This window comes from Aythya ferina (genome assembly GCF_964211825.1).
Source record: "Aythya ferina genome assembly, chromosome: 4".
Lineage (NCBI taxonomy): Eukaryota > Metazoa > Chordata > Aves > Anseriformes > Anatidae > Aythya > Aythya ferina.
The window spans coordinates 51,328,847-51,348,628 of NC_140300.1; the positions used below are offsets into that span (position 1 = coordinate 51,328,847).

At 37.3% G+C, this 19,782-nt stretch overlaps 1 protein-coding gene across 27 annotated transcripts in view; it reads left to right on the plus strand.

Annotated features, from left to right (window-relative positions):
* LOC311435590 (uncharacterized protein) overlaps positions 1-19,782 on the plus strand; it is a 124,080-nt gene that overhangs the window by 13,445 nt on the left and 90,853 nt on the right. Inside the window, exon 3 of one of the 27 annotated variants that reach the window (XR_014692249.1) lies at positions 3,017-4,615. The exons of the other annotated variants lie outside the window; for them this stretch is intronic. The gene's annotated coding sequence lies outside the window, so the exon portion shown is untranslated. Of the gene's footprint in view, positions 1-3,016; positions 4,616-19,782 lie in introns of those variants that run through there. 27 annotated transcript variants of the gene reach the window in all.

Below are 19,782 nucleotides of genomic sequence, written 5' to 3' on the forward strand. Positions count from 1 at the left end.
TTAAGGAATTGGCTCCACATCAGTTAGGCCCCCAAATGGATGTTTCTAGTGGGCAACATATCCTGTCCTCCTAACTGTACTCTGCATCTCCCCAGGATCACTACATGCTGAGGCTTAACTAGATCCAGTTACACTTTTTTTTAAAAAAAAAAAAAAAAAAAAAAACGGGTGGGGAGACAGGACACAACCTAAAGCATTTTGAGTTGAGAACAAGGATGTTTGGTAAATAGTGTTATTGCAATTTCTTCCCTAAGGATTTAAGTACCAACGGTATTCCTTTTAAGAGGACAAAGAAGGGAGCTGCTTTGAGACAAACACCAAAATTCAGCGAAAATGCTGTCTTTTCAAACATACCAATTTTACTATAAAGTGTAAAAAAACATAAGCTGAGGTTTCTGTAGCTTCTTAAAAACGCATGCAGTTTTAAAGCACTTATATTCTATTCTGGTTTGTGGCTTATTTGAAGTGATAACGTCATATATGTTGAAAATGATTCTGTGAAATTCTGTGAAAAATAGTGCCTACAGAGGATTTCATCAGCAATAAAGCTTCGGGAAGCTTTAAAACCTGTGTTGGCATTCACAGTGACACAAACGTTGCCCTCGGAACCCTGGTGTGTGGGCTCGCACCGACCGCCACTGACCATGAGATGGCGCATAGGCACTTCATTTCCAGATAGTGAACTCCAACTAAATAAAAATTTCAGATAAAATCATATTGGCATATTTTATTTGATTGTAATTGCTTCACTGCGGGCGGTCTCTACCACTCGAAATTGAGTCCCACCTGAACAGCTTTGCTGTCTGCATTTCAATTAATGGGTTAATTTTTGGCCAATAATGCTTATTGCAAGATGGACACAATAGAATTAGAAAGTACAGAGTGAAGGTGAAAATTCTACTATGATGAATTGGTATAGCTGCTTGTGTAAAAATCACATATGACCAGAAAATGGTGAAATGCGGGAACAGCCATTTTAAATATCAGAAATGAATTGTTACTGCCAAAAGCTTCCTTCCACAGGGAAAATGCTGACTTTAGCAATGCTTCTGCATTGCAGAAAGGCCTGGATACAGCAAACTGTCAGGTGCCTGGTAGCTACTCTTGTAGCTTCACACCAGCACAAAAGATCAGGAAGATTTCTTCAGCAGTGCACAACAGTAAATCCAGGATGTGAACAGCTCTTGACACAGTTATTACAAAGATCAGGGATACCTCTCTTTCCTGTGGGAAGTTAAAGTTACTGGGAGAGTAACCTCTGCCTGGAGGGAACTCATGGAGGAGATGTGACATGTTGTCCTTTGGCTTGCAGATTACTTGGGTAATTTCCCTACTATTTCTCGGACTTCACCATAAGCTCTTGAGAAAGTAACCTTTTTATTCTTCCTTATGTAGTGCCTATACAGTGGGACCCTGATTTTCCTGGCACCTAACCGAAGCTACTGTGTTTTTAGTATAACACTGTGATTTGCTCCTCTGCCTCTCTTTTGAAGCAACCCCATTGTAAAACTTAAAGTATCTTTTATCCAGGTTTTGAGAACTCAGTGCATCCTAAAAATGGGAAGGGACTTAGTTATAAATCCTACTGCCTATTCAAATGCTATTGAACAGTAGCCTAGGCTCACCTGTATGCTATTACTGCCAGTTTACCTCCTTACAGTTAGGAGGACTTTATTATTGTCTCAGTGTGCTTTCTGTTTGTGCTCATTTTGCTATATTTTTTTTTTTTTTTAACTGCTGGCTCCTTATTACACTCCACAGGCTGTCAGATGGAAGTAACAGGACATCCATGGTATTCAAAATATTCATAGCAGCTGTCAAATTATACTGTCTTAGTAAGACTCAAGGTTCTGCAGATTGACAGCTGGGGCTTGTCTGTTTCAAGCAGCCCTCTGTGCTTGAAAGGTCATTGCACCCAGTTGTGAAGCAGTCTTACTCTTGGACTACTGATCTATTTTTCTGTACTGGGGCTGTTTTTGTTGCTTCCATCTTTGCCTTTTTCTAGGCAAGCAGAGGAGAGAGCACATTCTAGAGGCAGTTCTAGATATTCTAGTACAGATTCTAGAGAAGCTGGCTTTCACAGTAAGGTCTTCAAAAGGACTTGCTTGTTCTAGAATGTATTTCTCTGATTGGATGTCTAATAAAATTCAATGGTTTTCCTAGGCATGCAATGGACACTTCTGTGCTTAAAAGAGGAGAAAAAAGACAGGTGATATTTTTCAGATCACTTTGCCCATGTTGTATAAACTGAAATTGAACAGAGCAACAATCAATAATGCATCCAGCTAATACATTGCAATATAAATGAAATGAATCATAAGAAATGAAATGACTTTGCCTGACAATCTTGAGATAAATGCTGTTCCATAAAACCTCAGTCTTGTCAATTTGAATCTATATTATGGTGAAACAGCTGCTGATGTGAACTCTATTGTGTAAATCTCCCAGAAAGTAGATATTCCGTATTGCTTGTGACATATGGCATTCCCTGGGTTAAGCCTTTATTGCATGTTTTCATTTAGTAGTGAAAATTTTTCTAAGATCATATGTTTTCTTTTGAATCAAGCAAGAGTGGCATGGAATAAGGAGTGATCCTAAAGGCAGGAATGAGATTGTGGAAAAGCAATATTGTTGCTTCATTCTTTTCATTGCCTGGAGAAAAGATATTTTGTAGGTGTGGTAGTAACTGTTGTGTTGTATTTGTGTTTTGAAGTTTGTCTATTCTAGTCACCACTGAGTACTCTTCTTTCACATATTTAGTCTAGTCTTCTTCAGACTGCCAAAGGTACCTTTTCATTGCTGTTTATTCTTGATAAAAATTCAGCCTTTTGCAAGAATGTTTATCTTGGGCGTTTATCTATTCAATTTGAACTTATGGGTTTTGCTTCTAGAAGAAAAAAATTCAGATTATTCTTCATTCTACAAGCCAAATTTGACATTCAACATGTATATATTTTACCATTATGTATTTTTGGAATGTGTTACATTTAACATACCATATTTACCTCTCTGTTAGCCAGTGCCTGTAAGATTCAAACATAAAATGGATGAGAAGCTGCAGAAGATGAGTCCGTCCTTTGAGATAAATTTCTATAGATTACATGTCAACTTCATCTCCAATGAAGTTTAAATGTTCTTCAACATACTTGAAGAAAGAAGGAAAAATGACTACGGAGGATTGGAGAGAACTGAGGTGGTGAATGCTGTCCATCTATAGGAGCTTCAGGGATACTTTGTCTAATCTAAGGCTATCAGCTTTTTCCTCAGACCATCTATTATTTTGTCCTCCTTTTCTTTATACTTGAAAACATCTGTTTGTCAAAATATGCTCACAGTACTGGACACCCTTCTGTGGAAAATAGCTACATCTTGCTGCTCCCTTCCTAATGAGATTTTTAAATGCTCAGTTCTGGTAATGCTAATCTGTTAATTCAGGTTGAAGGAAGATTTAATTATGGTGTCTTTCTTTACTCCACAATTTGTATTTTAAAAAATGCTGAGCCCTGCGATTATGGGAGTGGAAAATGTGCACTGTTGCTCAGATTTCTGGGCTTCTGTCATTGTAAGTGGTCAAGGTGATCCTTTTTCATGAGGTATATTCATGTCTGCCTGAACTCTGTAATGCTGTAAGATTCTTGTTCGCACATCTCACTTTTCCCTTTTAAACTGTTCATTCCTCAGTCTTGTTTCTCTACCTGTCCTGCTTTTCTATTGTACCTATAGCTGTCCTTGGTTCCTTGAACTGCATTTTCATTTTGCTTTCTTACATACCACTCTTTTATATTACTTGTTACAGCTTCCTAGTTAAAGCAAATTCAATTTCCTTTGTCTGGTTTCAGAGGAGATCCTTTGCCAGCCTCTTTGAGTTATAACCAGAGTATGTTCTGTTGTCTACACAGTACTTTGTACCAAATGTGATCTGTTTTAAACTGCACTTTTCTTAGATGGTGACCAACTCCATTTTGCTGCTGCTATGCCTAATGATGTAGTTAGTGTACAATGTAACTTTTGTAGGATGACCAGTATGTATGTTTGTTAGAACAGCAGGACAGATGGAAGCAAAGTTGTGAGGTGCACAGATTTAGTACATGCTGGAAAGCACCTGAATGATAAATACAGATAAGTTTAACTTCTTTATTATTTAGTAAATTAAAATATAGGAGGAATAACTATATCACTTTTAAATAGCATTTTTTTCTGATGTTGAACACATTGGTCTCTCCCTTCTTAAAGCAACTTTATTCCAGAATCCTGACTGTGAAAACAACTTTGTTCTGGAATCTTAATTGTGCTATCATTGCTTAATGTATTTTGTATTTGTGTTTGTCCTAAGCAGGTTCTTCATCCTTTTGCTTTCTGGTTTATCAAGGGCATCATTCAAAATTCACAGACAGTTTCAGCCAAGTTCATTTTTATGATCTTGATTTGTAAAGCATTCTATCTTTCTGTATCTTTTCCTGTCACTGAATTTAAAAAATGATAAACAGTTCTGCAAGCACCAGCAATCTATGGGTTCATACCTCTGTCAACATATTCAAAGGATGCAATTGCATTCACAGAATAACAAACTCTGTCATGTAGACTATGAACAGCATTTTAGCATTCTTCAAAAGCTCTTAGCTCTGTAGTTGCTTTTGTTTTGCTCTGTTTGCAGTCATGTTATAAATCCCTACCTTTAAAATGGATTTAGAAAGTGTTTTTCTAGCACTTAATACTTAAATGGTGAAAGTTAATTTCTCAGGATGTTAAGTTTCTTATACAAGTCCAATTAATTAGTAGAACTAAGGCAGAGATTAGTGTAAGATCTGTAGAATGATGGAAGTAAACACAAAATAAGAGTATTGACAAGGCAAACTCAATGGGTGACATAATGAACCAGTTTATTTTCACATAAAGAACGTCTGAATTTTCTCAGTATTGCTGAACGAATATTATTTTCCTTTCAGGATGGCTGCATATTGCCCATGTGGGTACTTCAGGCTGAAAAATGCAGTCCTTAATTTATTTTTTTTAGAAAACTAGACTTGTGTTACGCCATGTCTACTATTAATTCCTAACCAGATTCTGGCTTTTATGGCAACACCTACCATACATAGATATGGGGGGCAAAACATAAGTAAACATGTTATTTAGAAAACTAATTGCCTTATTATGCAGGTCTTGGGATTTCCCCACACATTTTTGAGTTGTATTGTACTCTTTAGTGTTACTGATACGTATTACCAAGGAGCCTAATATACATGTATGTGTGATTGTCAATATAAAACTAAACTCTGATACTGAAGGTGCTTTGAAGTTATCTCCACTTTATGTTGCAAGAAAGCCACGGTTCAAAAAGAGCCATGTGTCAGTTTCCTGTCTACATCTTCATGAAAGACTAAGGTGTTGTCCCAGGTACTTGCTATTGGACCTTAGACTTGTCATGCTTGGTAAAATATCAGGGTTTCTGTTTCTGCTATCTTGATGAAGACTATCATAGCTTGTGAGGTGTGTTAGACAATTTTGAGGATTTCCCAGCAAACTGAATGCTTTAGCCTTCTCTAGCTATCAGTCAGGTTGATGGTTCTGACTTAAGATATTAGTATCTTGACACCAAAACACCTGGAGGTTGTGAAATACTATGGGTAAGGTTTTGTAGCTGAGCTTTACTTTCGGTGGGGGAGGAAGGGGAGAAGAATGCTATAAATACAAAGCTGTGACCCTTGAGAGTCGAAGGAGTGAGACTCAAATGGAAGAATAAATGTTACATAGATGAAGGCCTATTAACAACTTTCAGTATTTGGGCTGCAGCCTATGTCTTCCTCTAATTAAAGGAGGAAGCTTCTTTCCCCAAACTGCAAGTAACAGTTTCAGGGTAGAGAACATCATAGTGTGAGATACTGAGAGGTGAGGTCCTACCTACCCATTTACCCCTATAATTTGCATTTACAACACTTAGCCCACCAAAAGAAATTGCATTTGCAGAATCAAGCCTCTTGACTCTCCATGTTTCCATAGATAGAAAAAGGGTGCTGAGATTTAGCATTGGAAGCTAAATTGCAATTTAAAAGTCAATTGTCATGAAGTGTTTTTGAAAATTTGATCTGATAACTCATGAAGATTTTTGGTTGCTAAATAGGATTCATGCAGATCATAGGAATAATATTTTCATAGAATCATTAAAGTTGGAAGAAACCTCCCAGGATCATCTGGTCCAACCATCCCCACACCAATGTCACCCACTAAACCATGTCCCTTAGCTCCAGGTCCAGTCTTTCCTTGAACGCCCCCAGGGATGGTGACTCCACCACCTCCCTGGGCAACCTGTTCCAATAACTAACTAGTCTTTCTGAGAAGAAATGTCTCCTCACTTCCAACCTGAACCTCCTCTGGTGCAACTTGAGGCCATTTCCTCTAGTCCTGTCACTAGTTAACTATGACTGAGAAGAGGCTGACCCCCAGCTCCCCACACCTTCCTTTCAGGTAGCTGCAGAGAGCAATGAGGTCTCCCCTGAGCCTCCCCTTCTCCTGACCAAACAACCTCAGTTCCCTCAGGTGTAGTTCACTTGTGTTCCAAGGATTTCTGGGCTTAATAAGAATTGTTTGTAAACTGGTTAAGGATTTATGAAGGAACTTGCATCAGGTTAAGTGGATTGATAAACTGATTATAATTTGAGCATTTTAGGCAAGACTTGTGCAACAAGAAAGTGAATTTTTATTATTGCCATGTCAGTTTTAGTTCTATTTCTCTATTCTTCAAAGTCTCTACAAGCTGGACTAGCTATAACCCAACATATTTTATAAACCATATTAGCCTCTTTGCTTTGAACAGAGAAATGCTTATTTGCATGGTGGCCAAATGATTCTTCTCTATCGAGGTATAATTTTGGTTTTTACAAGTTCCTGTAAAACTGCCAGTAAGCTTTCAATAAATACAATTGTTAAAATTATGGGTTAATGTCTGTTGCTAGGTGGAGAACACATTAAATTTAATGAAAGATTTTGAAGGTTTGAGTGAAGTATAAGAGTATTTTGAAAATTTCCAGGCGAGGATAAACACCCTCATCTTGATTGAAATATTTTTTTATAACTCCTGTTTCAAATTCTTCCCCATTATCCTCAGATTTCAGACTTTTCCCCTCAACAGTGTGCCATTGACAAAACTGATGTTCATTTTATGAATCTTTGATTTTGATATAACTGCATCTCCTGATAATGACTCTCTCAAAGCTTTGCTATCTATTTCTATTGCATTTGTCAGCTTTATGAGATAACTCTGTATTTTCATAAACTGAGGTGCTGAGGAAAGTCACCTAAGAAGCTGTTAAGGTTTTGGAATAGTCGGAAAGCAGTTTTGCTCCTTTTTTTGCTGATACTAACTTTACTGCATCTGACAGTTTAAATTAAACACAACGTGAGTAACATTTCTTTTCCTCCCTCTAGGTTTACACTGCTTCCATTCACCAGGTAATTGTTGGCTGTACTGTGGTCATAGGCAAGATATTAGTCAGCTTCCAGAGTAGACTGAACCAGAAATGCTGCATTTTCAAGTTTGAAGCTCTTTTATAAATTGTACTGTAGTCCACAAAAGAATAAACCTAAAATCCTATAAGCTTCTTCAATCTTCAGAACTCAAAGATCTGAAATGGTCTTATGTCCTTATGTCATTTCTCTATTGAGGAGTGAATGATGTCTGCAGTAGCTAGAACCGAGTATGTAGAGTACTGAATGTTATTTGGAATACATATTTTACCTCATTTTCCATTTGCTGTGGTATATGAAGTACGAAGCACTGCTAAGTGTTGATGACAGCATGCCAGAGGGTGGGAGTCAGTTCCTGAGTTCCAAGTCATGCTTTATAACTCACTTTCTCTAAGTTCTTGATGTCACTTCTTGCATGTAAGGTCTTTCATATGAGACATGAGTAATAATGCTACAAGAATAATTAAAGCATGCCTAAGCTGGAAAGGTTGAATTTCAAACTGTTGGGACTCCAATGTTTGCTTCCAATAAAATAACATAAAATGAGAAGGCTCAGTTATTAGACTCATGAAATCGGAATTATTTAACATTTTCTCTCATCCCTGACTGCTATGAAGCACTGTGGTTCAGTGACCAGAAAACAATTTTTAAGGTCATCTTTGAAACAGATTAACGTAGGCTTTAGTGGCACATAAAAGCGCCCTCCCTACTATTTTATTTTCTATTTTAGTTTGTTAACAGTTAAAATTAAATTTCTGAGGTAGGAGAACTTGCACAAAATGGCAAATGGAGAAGAAAATGTTCTTTTATCATACTTTACATCCAGATCACACTTCTCTTCATGTCATCTGAAGATGCAGCTGTTCTTTCAGATAGTTGATTCATGCCACCCACAATTAAAATGTCCTTTCTATTTAAAAAATGCTTCTCAGCATGTCTAAAAAGGTTGTCTAAACAATGGCTTGTTCACAGTGAGAGAAAAGCTCTTAATGCTTTATAGAAGACTGATGCAATGACTTGATTAGCAAAATCTGTCTGATTTCCAAGTCATGTATTGTCTTGAGTCTTGGCAGTTAGTTAAAAACCACATCTCCCTGCTTTGAAGACAGGGATGGTAAGTTACACTGCAGTTGGGATTTCTGGACTATACAACATTTACAAGTACATTCATAGCGATCTCATTAAACACTACTGTTTCTGTCCAACACTTTCTTACACCAAATTACTTCTTTTGTTATAGGTACTCAGGGATAAGCAGTCCAAAGTTTCTGGTTTTGAACTTCAGTTATCCATAAAAGGGGAAGTTGTACTGCTGAGTCCTTTTAAGGAAAGCATTGTCACAAGACTTGTTTTAGTAGTGGTTGGGCACTTGGAAAATAATGAAAAATACTTTTTTGTTCTTTAAAGTTGATGAAAAGACTGAGTTGTCACAACTCTAATGACAGCATCTCATTTTAACCTGGCTGCATTCTGGAATTTACTGTCCCAGGTTAGACACCTAGGTCAAGGTGTCTTGCTGTTCAGACTGGATGATAATTATTGCTTGTGGAGGGAGGGTTATTTCAGTCCCTGTTCAGTGAAATATGGAAACATGCACTGGAGCAGGAGCCTTGATCAGTAGGTCTGTGATGTGTAATTCCAGGCTTTGGCTCACAGAGGCCATTATTCCCTTCTGAACTGCCAGAAGTTCAGAAGTTCAACTGAAGGGTTTTGTATGTCATAGTGTGAAAGTTGGTTCAGTTGGTAGATGTCTGCTGTCTGGGTTGTTTTGCAGCAGTTTAGTAGCTAAAGCAATGCCCAGCCATAGCTTCTGAACTATTTTAAAGCACTGTTTACAATTAAGTGTTGTGAATTTCAAGTAGGGGGCTACCTTTTTGCAGTACAGAAGCAAGACATCTGAATGGCACTGCTAGTTGAGTTTAGGGTAAACGTGTTTATTATCTTTTTTCTGTGATTTGGTCAGTGTGAGGACACCTGTCAATTCTTCCCATATATTCTTAATTACCTTGTGTTAAGTGAGTAAAAAAACCCTCAGAGCTTGTGGGGTTTATTGCACTTTCAAGATGCTTAAGAATTGAGTACCACTGTTCCAAACATTGTGTCTGGACCCTTTTGAAAGACCAGAGCACCTAATTTCAGTGAACTTGATCTGGTGCACCTGTGGTGCTTAAGCCTAAACATTTTTCTACTTTGAAAGGGCAAAGCCTTTCATCCCTTTCCCATTATCAGTTCTGTGCACAGATATGCTCAGTGCAATTGTCATCATATTCCTTAGAGATGGCTGCAAGTGTGCATGGCAAAGGGCTTATGACATTGATGTGAGTTTTACATGAGGGCTGCTAGCAGCTGAATGCTCTTGTTATACTTTGAATCCTGATGACTCCACTACTATCATGTTGCATAGGGAAGGAAGTTTATTCCTACAAAAACTATTAATGACTGTTTATCTTGTCTCTTTCCTTATCTACTGCTTGTTAATAAAAGCATCACTTTCATGTAGCTTGAATGTTTTTTGAGGGAGGTACCGTGGTGGTAAAATGTCTGCCACACTGAAACCAATAAGAATTGACTTAGTAATAAATATGTTGGGCTAAATGTGAAATCCTATTTGTTACTTTGGGAAAAATATGTATCTCATTTAGGAAGACCTATCTGCGTGCCAATCTCCATGCCCCTTTTCCACAGCTATTTTCACCCTCATTCAAAACCAAGATGCCTATTGTCTCATTATACTAAATGTTTAAATTGATCATTTTCCTATTTTGTGATGTGCAATAGCAACAAAAATATCCCCCTTCCTGGGAGCTATATTTGAGGCATACTGCAGGTTGCTGAAGGAAAAATGAATTTGCACTATAGAGGAGTAAATGTGGTGTAGTCATGAAAACAATGGAGATGTTTCATCTCTTTCTATAAAAAGTAAAGCAGCCTGGATTCTATCAAGCTTGTCTCCCTGTGTCCTGGGGTGGCAATTTCCTGGACTCCTGTGCTTCATGTCTGTCATGAGATTAAGGAAGCAGTGAAGAATCACGGTACAAACAAAATCAGCATCTAGCAGGACAAATAGCAATCTATTCAGAGCTCATCACAGTACAATTTAGGATTCATTGCATTTTGCTACTATATTTAATTTAATGAGGGTAGCAGCTGCTCTGCTATTTCTTATAGAAGTCACAGTATTATAACACCACACAGAGGGGCTTTGTTTATTTTTATCAGCACAGAAGACTGTGTATTCAGCAAGTAGTATTTCGGGGAAAAAAAATGCCGATGTTAAGAGAGTCTTCAATTATTCCTCCAGCTCCATATGACTTCCACCCTTATCTCTCCACTAGTCTTCATTATTCAAAAACTCATTTTACCATTAAATTATAAGAAAATATTTTCCACAGATAATGGAAATAAACAAGTCAGGGACAAGTCAATAAACCATTATGAGGATCATAAACACAATTTTACAAAAATGGCATATGGATGGCATATGGCCTGCTCAGAGCTACAGTTGTATTGCTTTGGTCTACAAGAAGATTAATGATTTAGCAGTTCTTATTTTTTGGTTTCACAGAACAGTAACTTTTGAGTTGATTACTACTATTTTTTTCCTTAAGCCCTATGAAAGGAGGGTTTGGGCTGGTCAGGTGAAGTCTAATATGACTAGTGTTTGTTAATTCTCAATAACTAGCAGAGACTGGTTCTTTCTGGTAATGGTTTAAAGGGCTTAATCAGAAGTTCTGTTCCAAATCTAGAAGTTCTGTTCCAAATTTAGAGTAGGGAGACTCTTGCTCCCTTTTTGGAAGCCTTAAGTTTGGAAGCCTTAAGTTTCAGGGATTCATGCAGATTGTTGCTTGGGGTACTAACTTTGACATCAAGCACAGAAGAGTATTGGTTCAATTGTGAGAATGACAGTAATACTGTGAATGGGGCAAAAATTGACTTTTAAGGCTCTGCTAATGTTGGAAGCTGGCTGGGGTGTGTGTGGGGACTGAATTTGGATCAAATGGAAACTTTCCTCAAAAGTTCGAGCTAATTAGACTGGAAGACAAACTACAGTGTGAAGATGAGCATGATGTTTAATTTAGCATGAGGTTTGAGGACTGTTTTGGTGCCAGATGTTGCTTAGTGTGTATTTTATATATAACTTTATATGTAAGAATTATATTTATATTTTAAGAACTTAAGGTTAGGGAAATATGCTTTCAATGTGCTAGAATGTTCTTTTCAAAGTCTTTTTGTAGGTTGAAGACTCAAAGTAGTTGACAAGTTTGCAGGACGCTTTATAGGTCATTAAAGATGCATGTTTTGCTGAAAGTTTGGGTAAATTTTTACATTGTCTAACTTGTTATTAGGTCTGTTAGTTTGTAATCTTCAGTGTGTAGTGTCATGAAAGTGTAGATATACTCTTATACTGTAAAGGGAAGGTGTAATCTACTGACATCAACTTACTTTGTGTACATTGCAATAAAATGTATCAAATGAGCCGATTCTATTCAGTATGTATGGTTTATAGGACATGGTTAAGGAGTGGCTACTTCAAGAAGAACTGTGTCTACAGGTTTAAAATAACACAAATAGAAAGCTTGAAAGGCTGGCTACTGTCTCAGAAAAATGCACTCTGAAATGAGCAGAAATTGCCAAGACAGGGGTATGTCATAATCCATTGGAGTGCCTTGAGAATTTCAGCCTGACCCACCCTCACCCTGTGGTGTTGCAGGTGTGGTTCAGGCTTGGAGAGGTTATAATGAATTGGTGGGCTCACTTATGAGTAGGTTTTTATCTCAAAAGGAGCACCTGTGGGGACAGGTGTCTGGGCTTTGGTTTGTGTGGTTCAGAGAACCCCATGTGCAGGCTGTTGTGGGCAGGTGGTTTGAGCCTGGGTGTTTTTGCTTTCCTCTTTTTTTTGTGTGTTCTTTTGTTGAAGTCACCACAAAATGAGGGAAATTGTTGAACCATCATGGTGTTGAAGATGCAGCTTTGTATGAGGCCTAGTATCGACTATACTGACTGGAGCAAGCTGGAGGGGTAGGTTTGTTAACGTGTTTTTCTGTCCTGGTCTGTCTGGTCCTTGCCTTTGGGGACCTGTCTGACTCATACTGTTTCTTCTCATCTGTATGCTCACATTTCTTTTCCTGTGAAATGGTGATTGCAGGAGCAGTGTGAAGTGGGGTTTCATTGAGAAGTACTCCAAGGTTGTACCCTAGGCTGTGGTCAGAAGGAAAGAAATGGTGGGCCTACGGATTCCCATAGGTGTGAAAATCTGTTACTCAATATGTAGCAAATCCTTTCTGGATTCAGAGTTAGTAGGACTATTTTGTATATAATATTTGAATAAAGGCATGGGTAAAATATGCTGTTTTTATCATTTAAGTATTGCTTCAGTATTAAATGACAGAACACCTAACTAGAGCATAATAGGGGTTAAACATTTTTTAACATGATAAAAAGTTGTGTTGGATGTGTTTCTACTTGCTTCTCCTCTGTTGAGCAAGTCACTGTTCTGATCACTTGTTTAACTGTAGCTTTTTAAGTCTAAAATGGACTATATAACACAGACTATCTGACCCCTGGAGTAGTTTCAATTTCCTCTTGAAAATAAATTTCTCCTGTTCTATTCCATTGTCTTAACCATAATAGCACTTGTTCTCAGATCATAGTTCTTGTAGCTAGTCACATGGTCAAGTGAGTCTCTTCTGTCCTTGAAATTAAAATGTCAGCATACTCCAAGCTCTCTTCCACTTGTATTACAAATGGTAGTTTGTTTCTTGAATCTGTCCTTTCTGTTTAGAAATATTTTTTTTAATGTGGTTTTATATTGTGGGATTGCACCTCCTTGAAAATTTTTATCAGAGTTGAGGAATATCCTGAAATTTCTCCAGGCATGTAGCTTACAGAATTGTACGTGACTAGGGTCCAGCAACCATGTGTTTGGTAATAGGAAAAAAAACAACAAGTTTTGAATTAGTATAATTCTATTTGCATGTATAATACATGCAGTTCTATTCACGTAGTTCATATTATGATCGTACTTGCTTGATGAGAATGGGACTTCATGTAAGGATTTTGCAAGTTTTATGGGCTTCTTGTGAATTTTTGAACTCTCCAAAAATAAATGTATCAAACTTATTTGAAGTAACTTAAATATCATAAACATGGCTTTCCCTTAAATATTTTTGAAGTCATGCAGGAATCTTTGTGTTATTCCTTGTAAATCTTAGTCTTAAGAGAATTGAATCATTAAACAGTGAGCTTCACACTGCACTGCAGAAGTTAATGGGAGGTTTGTAGTTTATAGCAATGGGTTTGCAGGATCAGTAGTCACTCAAGTACTTTTAAATAAGGTCCTAATTACAAATAGAAACATATTGACTACATTTAGAAATGTTCATCTCTGCTTGAGTAGAGCATTGGTGCTTATTCATTTTGTTTGATAACCATCCTCCCACCCTGTTGTTGTCTTACATTAGTGCAATAACAGCATTGCAGAGAAGGCTGGCATGTCAGGCCAGTGAAGTATGTTAGGGAGTCTCTATCTTTAATAATGAAATTAAGGACAATTTTTATTAAAGGAACAACTGTTAAAACACGCTTTCTTGGGTGATAGAGAGGAAGAGACTAGCTTCGGGCATTCTTTGTCATTCTCTGAAGGCTATTTGTCAGTGTAATGCTGTCTGCCTTCTAGGAGCTGTGAAGATGATCTTTCAAAAAGATTGCAGTCTAATACCTTAAACCAGCACTGGATTTCAAGGAGCAAAAGACTGCAGGCTTTTGTATTAATTTGGTATGTGTTTGCGTAGATATCCGTATAGGTCAGACTTTCCATGCTGATTACAGCATAAGAAGAAATTAGTGCTTTTAAATGTGGTAGTGCTTTTACATGTGACAGTTCTTTAACACCTCGGTAGCATTGTCACTTCCTCCTACACGGTTCTTTCCAGTAGGCAGAGGGTTGATGATCTGTTTTTGCAGTCCTCCCTGAAAGTGAGATTGTTCAAAACAAATTTCACATCATGAGAAGACAGAGGACCTCTAATGATACATAGTTATACAGCAATGGTGTTCTTTGGAATGGTGGAACTGTATGAAGGACCTACCTGTTGCAGGTTATTGCATGAAAGTTCTGTGGTGTCTTGTACCACTTTGGTCAGTTTTGCCAGGCAGCTGACGTTGCCTACATAATCATTCTGAGGACTAACAAAAGTTGCATTGTGCATCTAAACTGGAAGTCCATTACGTGACTCCTTGTGAAGGACTTGCAGTAGAATTGGCTGGCTTCTTCATTTTGTTTCTTAGCACAGCAGAGGTCCAGAGAATGTTAGTTGAATCTGCAGTTTATTTCCTGTTACAAGAGGTAAGACCTGTGACTACAGTGAGAAGAGAAAAGGACAAAGTAAAACAGGTTAGGCAAAGTTATTGAGAACTAAAATTGGCTGATGTTCTAGTGGGAGATGTTTGGTTCTTTACCAGGGACTTCAGTATTTTCTGGACTTGTAGGAGGATTTAAAGACTGGGGGGAAAAATCATATGCCACTGTTATATTTGACTCAGATAATTGTGAAGAAATTTTAACCAAAACACATCAGTCAGTGGAAGATGTTCCTGACATTGTAATTCTCTAACCATTCAATGACACTTATTCATGCAAGTCCTACTCACCTGAAACATCTTGCAGTGAATTTAGGTAACAGAGCTGAGCTTTTAAAGAAATGAGTTAATTTGACATTTAAAGTGCTGTTTCTGTTATGATTAAAGTTTTTGGTGATAACACTGACACCAGTGATTTCATGGGTATTTTTTGAGTAATGCTGTTAACACATGTTGACTGAATACTTGAATAATGAATAATTACTTGAAAGTACTTGAATAATACTTGAATTGAGATAGTGTACACACATTTGTAGCTTATCCCACATATTGGTAACTTGGGTTTTGGAAGGAAAAATCTTTTTGCCAAGAAATGAGGAATATTGTCAGTTTCCCTGTATAATCTTGGAAAACTGCATTCAATCTGTTATAACGCTGTTTACCTATTCATGCTTAATATGAACTTGTGTAAAATACTAGTTTTACATTTGGTATTCCAGGTAGATTCCAAGACTTGTCTTAGGTTTCACTAAACCTTCTGACCTGCTGCTCCCTAACCATTAGGTTTATCCAAGAACATCCTTGGTACTGCTGTTTTTTTGATGTGACCCCTGCATCTGCAAATTTGCACACTGTATAAATAGCCACAGTCATGCAGAAGTGGAGATATTCTTTGCTCTCTTCCCCTAGGCAAATCAGAAACTGAGGTTCTCAACGTGATTTTTATTTGCCCATAGTAAGAATTCATTATGAAATCCTGCCAGCAGGATTTCAATTTCAGCATGGCAAAGTGTTGAAAACCAAGGGATTGTCTTCCAGTGACACCTGCTTTCCCCTTCACACTTTAATTTCTGGAAAAGTAAAAATAAAAAAAACACTATATTCTTCCCTTCCTGTTTTTGACCTTCGATGTTCTGTGTAAAAGAATTATCAAGAGTAGGCTCAGCAGTAAACAAAAGAGTAGGGCTCTTCTGGTGGGATGTGCTTAGCAGTTGCTTACCATAGGAGCTTCTGAGGAAAGCCTCTTTACCTGTAATAATTCATTTACTTTTCTGGTCCTTATAATGCAGCTCTTAAGTAAAATGACATGTATTTCATAAGATTTTTTTTTTGATCTGAGACTTAAAGCATCTGGCTTAGTTCTTATAGCTTTATTCTTTCAGCTGTATGTAGACAGTGTTATTCTTGGGCTGAACATGTTATCCTCTGCACAAGTTTTATAGAGGGTCTCTACAGACATCTAATCATATTCATATACATTTTTCTTGAGTTTTACTGGGTTATTCACTTCATTGAACTACAGCAATTTTAAGTCTCATGAATTTATTTTTCAGGACATAAAAATCTAGCCCTTTTAATATCTCTAATATATGTTGTAACTTTGTTTCACTGAATTGGTATAGTACTCTAGCAGGCTTACACAGTGGGGCTCAGTAGGTTTTCCAGTGTTTTGTATGTTGTGTGCATAGCTGTTGTTTGGTATCAGTGTGAAACTTAATGAGTTTGAAGCAGACAAATACTTTCAAAATGGTTTTGTTTTTTCTCCCTTTGACATGCTGAGATTTTCCTTTTTTTGATATTTTTGTTTATAAACTACCTGTTTTTCATAAGTCTCCATAGGTAATCTGTTTTAATGAAATGTATTGTAGAATAATGCATGAATTCTGTACTGAATTCTGTATGCTGTACCAACATCTGTTTTCATTGTTTATGCATTTATATACAGGATAGAAGCAGCAGCTGTGCACTTAAATAGGGGGTAAGCAAGGAAAACAACTGAGACGGTTGGATAAGTATGTAGGGAGTGAGTGGTTAGGACAGGAAGGGTAAGAAGACAGCAGAATAGGTAATGGCTCACTTGCCTTGACCCATCAGCTGTTGGCTTGTCCTTCCAAACTTAAGCAGAGTTATCAACAGGGTTAGGTAAAAATGACTAATTAGTCTGTAACACCATCAGAGTGAAGTTGTTCTCTGTAGCATCCTTTAAAACCTATCTGTGATAGCCTGAAACATGAAGTGATTTTACAGTGTAATTGCAAAATTAAAATTAGTGTTACTGATAGAACATCTCAGTAAGGAAGCTTGTATCAAATTTCTCTTCTGTAGTATTCATTGCTTTCCTTTTATTCCTTGTGTGTCACACGAGGTAGATCTTAAAAGAAGATCTTAGATCTTAGAAATCTACCAGGTATTCATGGGTACTCATGCTCACTCTTCACCTTTAATAAGCAAAGATGTTTAATCTTTCCTGTAAATCAGCTTCTCAGCCTTACCACTCATGTTACTCCTCACAGCAGCTCAAGCAGAATCGGAAGAAGCCAGCAAAGATATTTCATTCTCTTTGCGTACTTTGCACTTTTAGTGCATGACAAGTACATTGTTTGAAATAATTAACAGCTTGTTTTGATAACACTTTGCAACGTGTGTGTTGCTAGCAACTTTTACCTTCTATAGGTGTTTTGGTATATTTGTCACTAATCTCCAGATTTTTCAACAAGTGTAAAGAATAAAGCACTAAAAGAGGAACAGAGCAAGTCTTTGAGCTAACTAGTGTTTTTGGCTTGGACAGACCAAAATCTGTAGTGAGCAGGGGATGCTTATCTGGTTGAGGAAGAGGTATGTAAAGTGAAGCATCATTGTAATAAAACACATGTCTATCTGCAGATCTTACTTTCAGAAATCTTGAATTCCCCTTCATCAATTTCAGAAGTCATGTGCATATTAGCAAAGCTTGCATACCACTAAGAAAATATAAAATACTCAAAAGTCAATGCTCAATGCTCTATAGTGCAGAGTGCTGCTACAGCATTAGTTGTGCTCTAGACATTGTCAAAGTATCACAGTATAATTTGGTTTGGAAATAATTTTTTTTTTAACATATGTCAAAAGAGTTAATGGAACCAAGGCTGCGTTTTTGCCTGGTACCGAAGCCTTATGTGTACCATATACAGAAATTTAATGAGAAAGTACCTTCTAGAGAACTGCTTCATAGCTACAAGAATTGTGTATAGAGGTATGCCAATTTCAGTTAGTATCTAGGCCATATCAAATTGACACAGTGCCTTTGGGAGCTTTTTCCCATGTAGTATGCAGTTTTTTCGAAGCTGTACACTGCTGACTCTGAAAGATGCAGTTTTCAACTGTCTTCAATCATATAAGCAGAAGGACTTGGGCATGACCTTTGAGAGTGATTGCCTTTCTCTTTGACATCTTACAAGTGGGACTGTTGAAGATAGATTTCCTTCAATAAAAAAAAAAAAAAAAAAAAAAACAGATGACGGGATTCTCAGCTTCAGAATTCTGTGCTCGCCTCCCTTGGCATAAAAACTGTGACCTTTCAGATGCTTCTAAAAAGTGGAGGATGTTTTTGTTTATTCAGATAGCAAATCCTAAGCTCGCACGTTTATTCCACAGCAGGAGTATGTGTGGAAGTGATTTTTTAAGTGCTATTTCAATTCATTCCTATGAATGCAATGTTAAAGTTCTCGGTTCTGGTTCTTGGCTTCACTACAGCTTCCAGCTACAATTATAAAGAGATTCCTCGCTGGCTGAACTATGCTGAACTATGATCAATGCAAGTGGTAGCTGCGAAAGTTGTAGCACTGAATCTCTGGCAAATCTTTGTCTTGAAATTGTGCAAAGTGCAGAGTGATGGAGGTGAAATCTGTATACTGAACAGCCCGTTGCTGTGTTTGGCAAGTCTTGCCTCCAGTTCAGGGGAGCGTTTGAGATCTTGGGTATTCATGTGTTGATTTTTTGATGCAGAGAAGGCATCCTTTGCAGACTTAAACCTGAGTAGTTCAAGTATGTTCAAAGTTACAAGCAACTGAAAAAATCTTAGAGTGAAGGGAAAGGAAGATCTTAAATATAGCCTTTTAAGTATGCTCCTTGCATGCAAACAAACTGGAAGCAACAATCAGGTATGCTGTTACCTTGGAAGCTGGCAGAGCTTTACCAGAAGCTCTGGTTTTGGCTACATAAATGTACATTACTGAGACCTTTCTTTTACAAGGTACTCTCACAAATGCTTATAAGAAATGCTGATTACAAGACAAGATGTAAAGGGATCTTGCAGACTTCAGTGGTGTATAGGCATGGTTTGAATCTGAGGTTTGTTTAGTTATTTAAAAAAAAAAAAAAAAAAGAAATAACTTACTCCATAAATATCCAAGGAGGTCAGGTAATCTGCTTAATATATTTGCTGAGTTTGAAACTTACCAACTGTTAGCAATACAATAATGCCTAAATACTACATCAAATTTTCTTGTAAGACACTGAGCATCTGTAGGAAAAACTTGACTTCAGTAGCATGTGGTAAAGATGAGTAGGAGTTTATCTGGCTGTCTAAATGTGGAAAAACATGCTGGCCAGCTCATTTTTCTTGATTTAGCCTTAGTATTAAAAGAAATTTGTTTTGCATTATGAAGTTTGCTGATTTAAAAAAAAAAAAAAGCCTGGATGGCATGATGTTAAATAAAGCTGAGTACTAAAGCATATGTGTAAAGAGGCCACTCAGTTTGTGCTGATCTGTTGTGTGAGGAGGAAGAAAAATATTTGCTTTTCAATTCCTCTTCCTTACCTGCATGACCCAAACCTGTATGACAATAGCCTCTCACTTAAGTGGTAGAGTTTTTAAAAGGACAGTTCTGTCATTAGTTACCAGATTTCCTTTAACTAATTTCTCCTTTATGTTTCAAAACTGGTTGTTGTCTGGAAGCTTAATTTCATAGGTGAAATGATCAG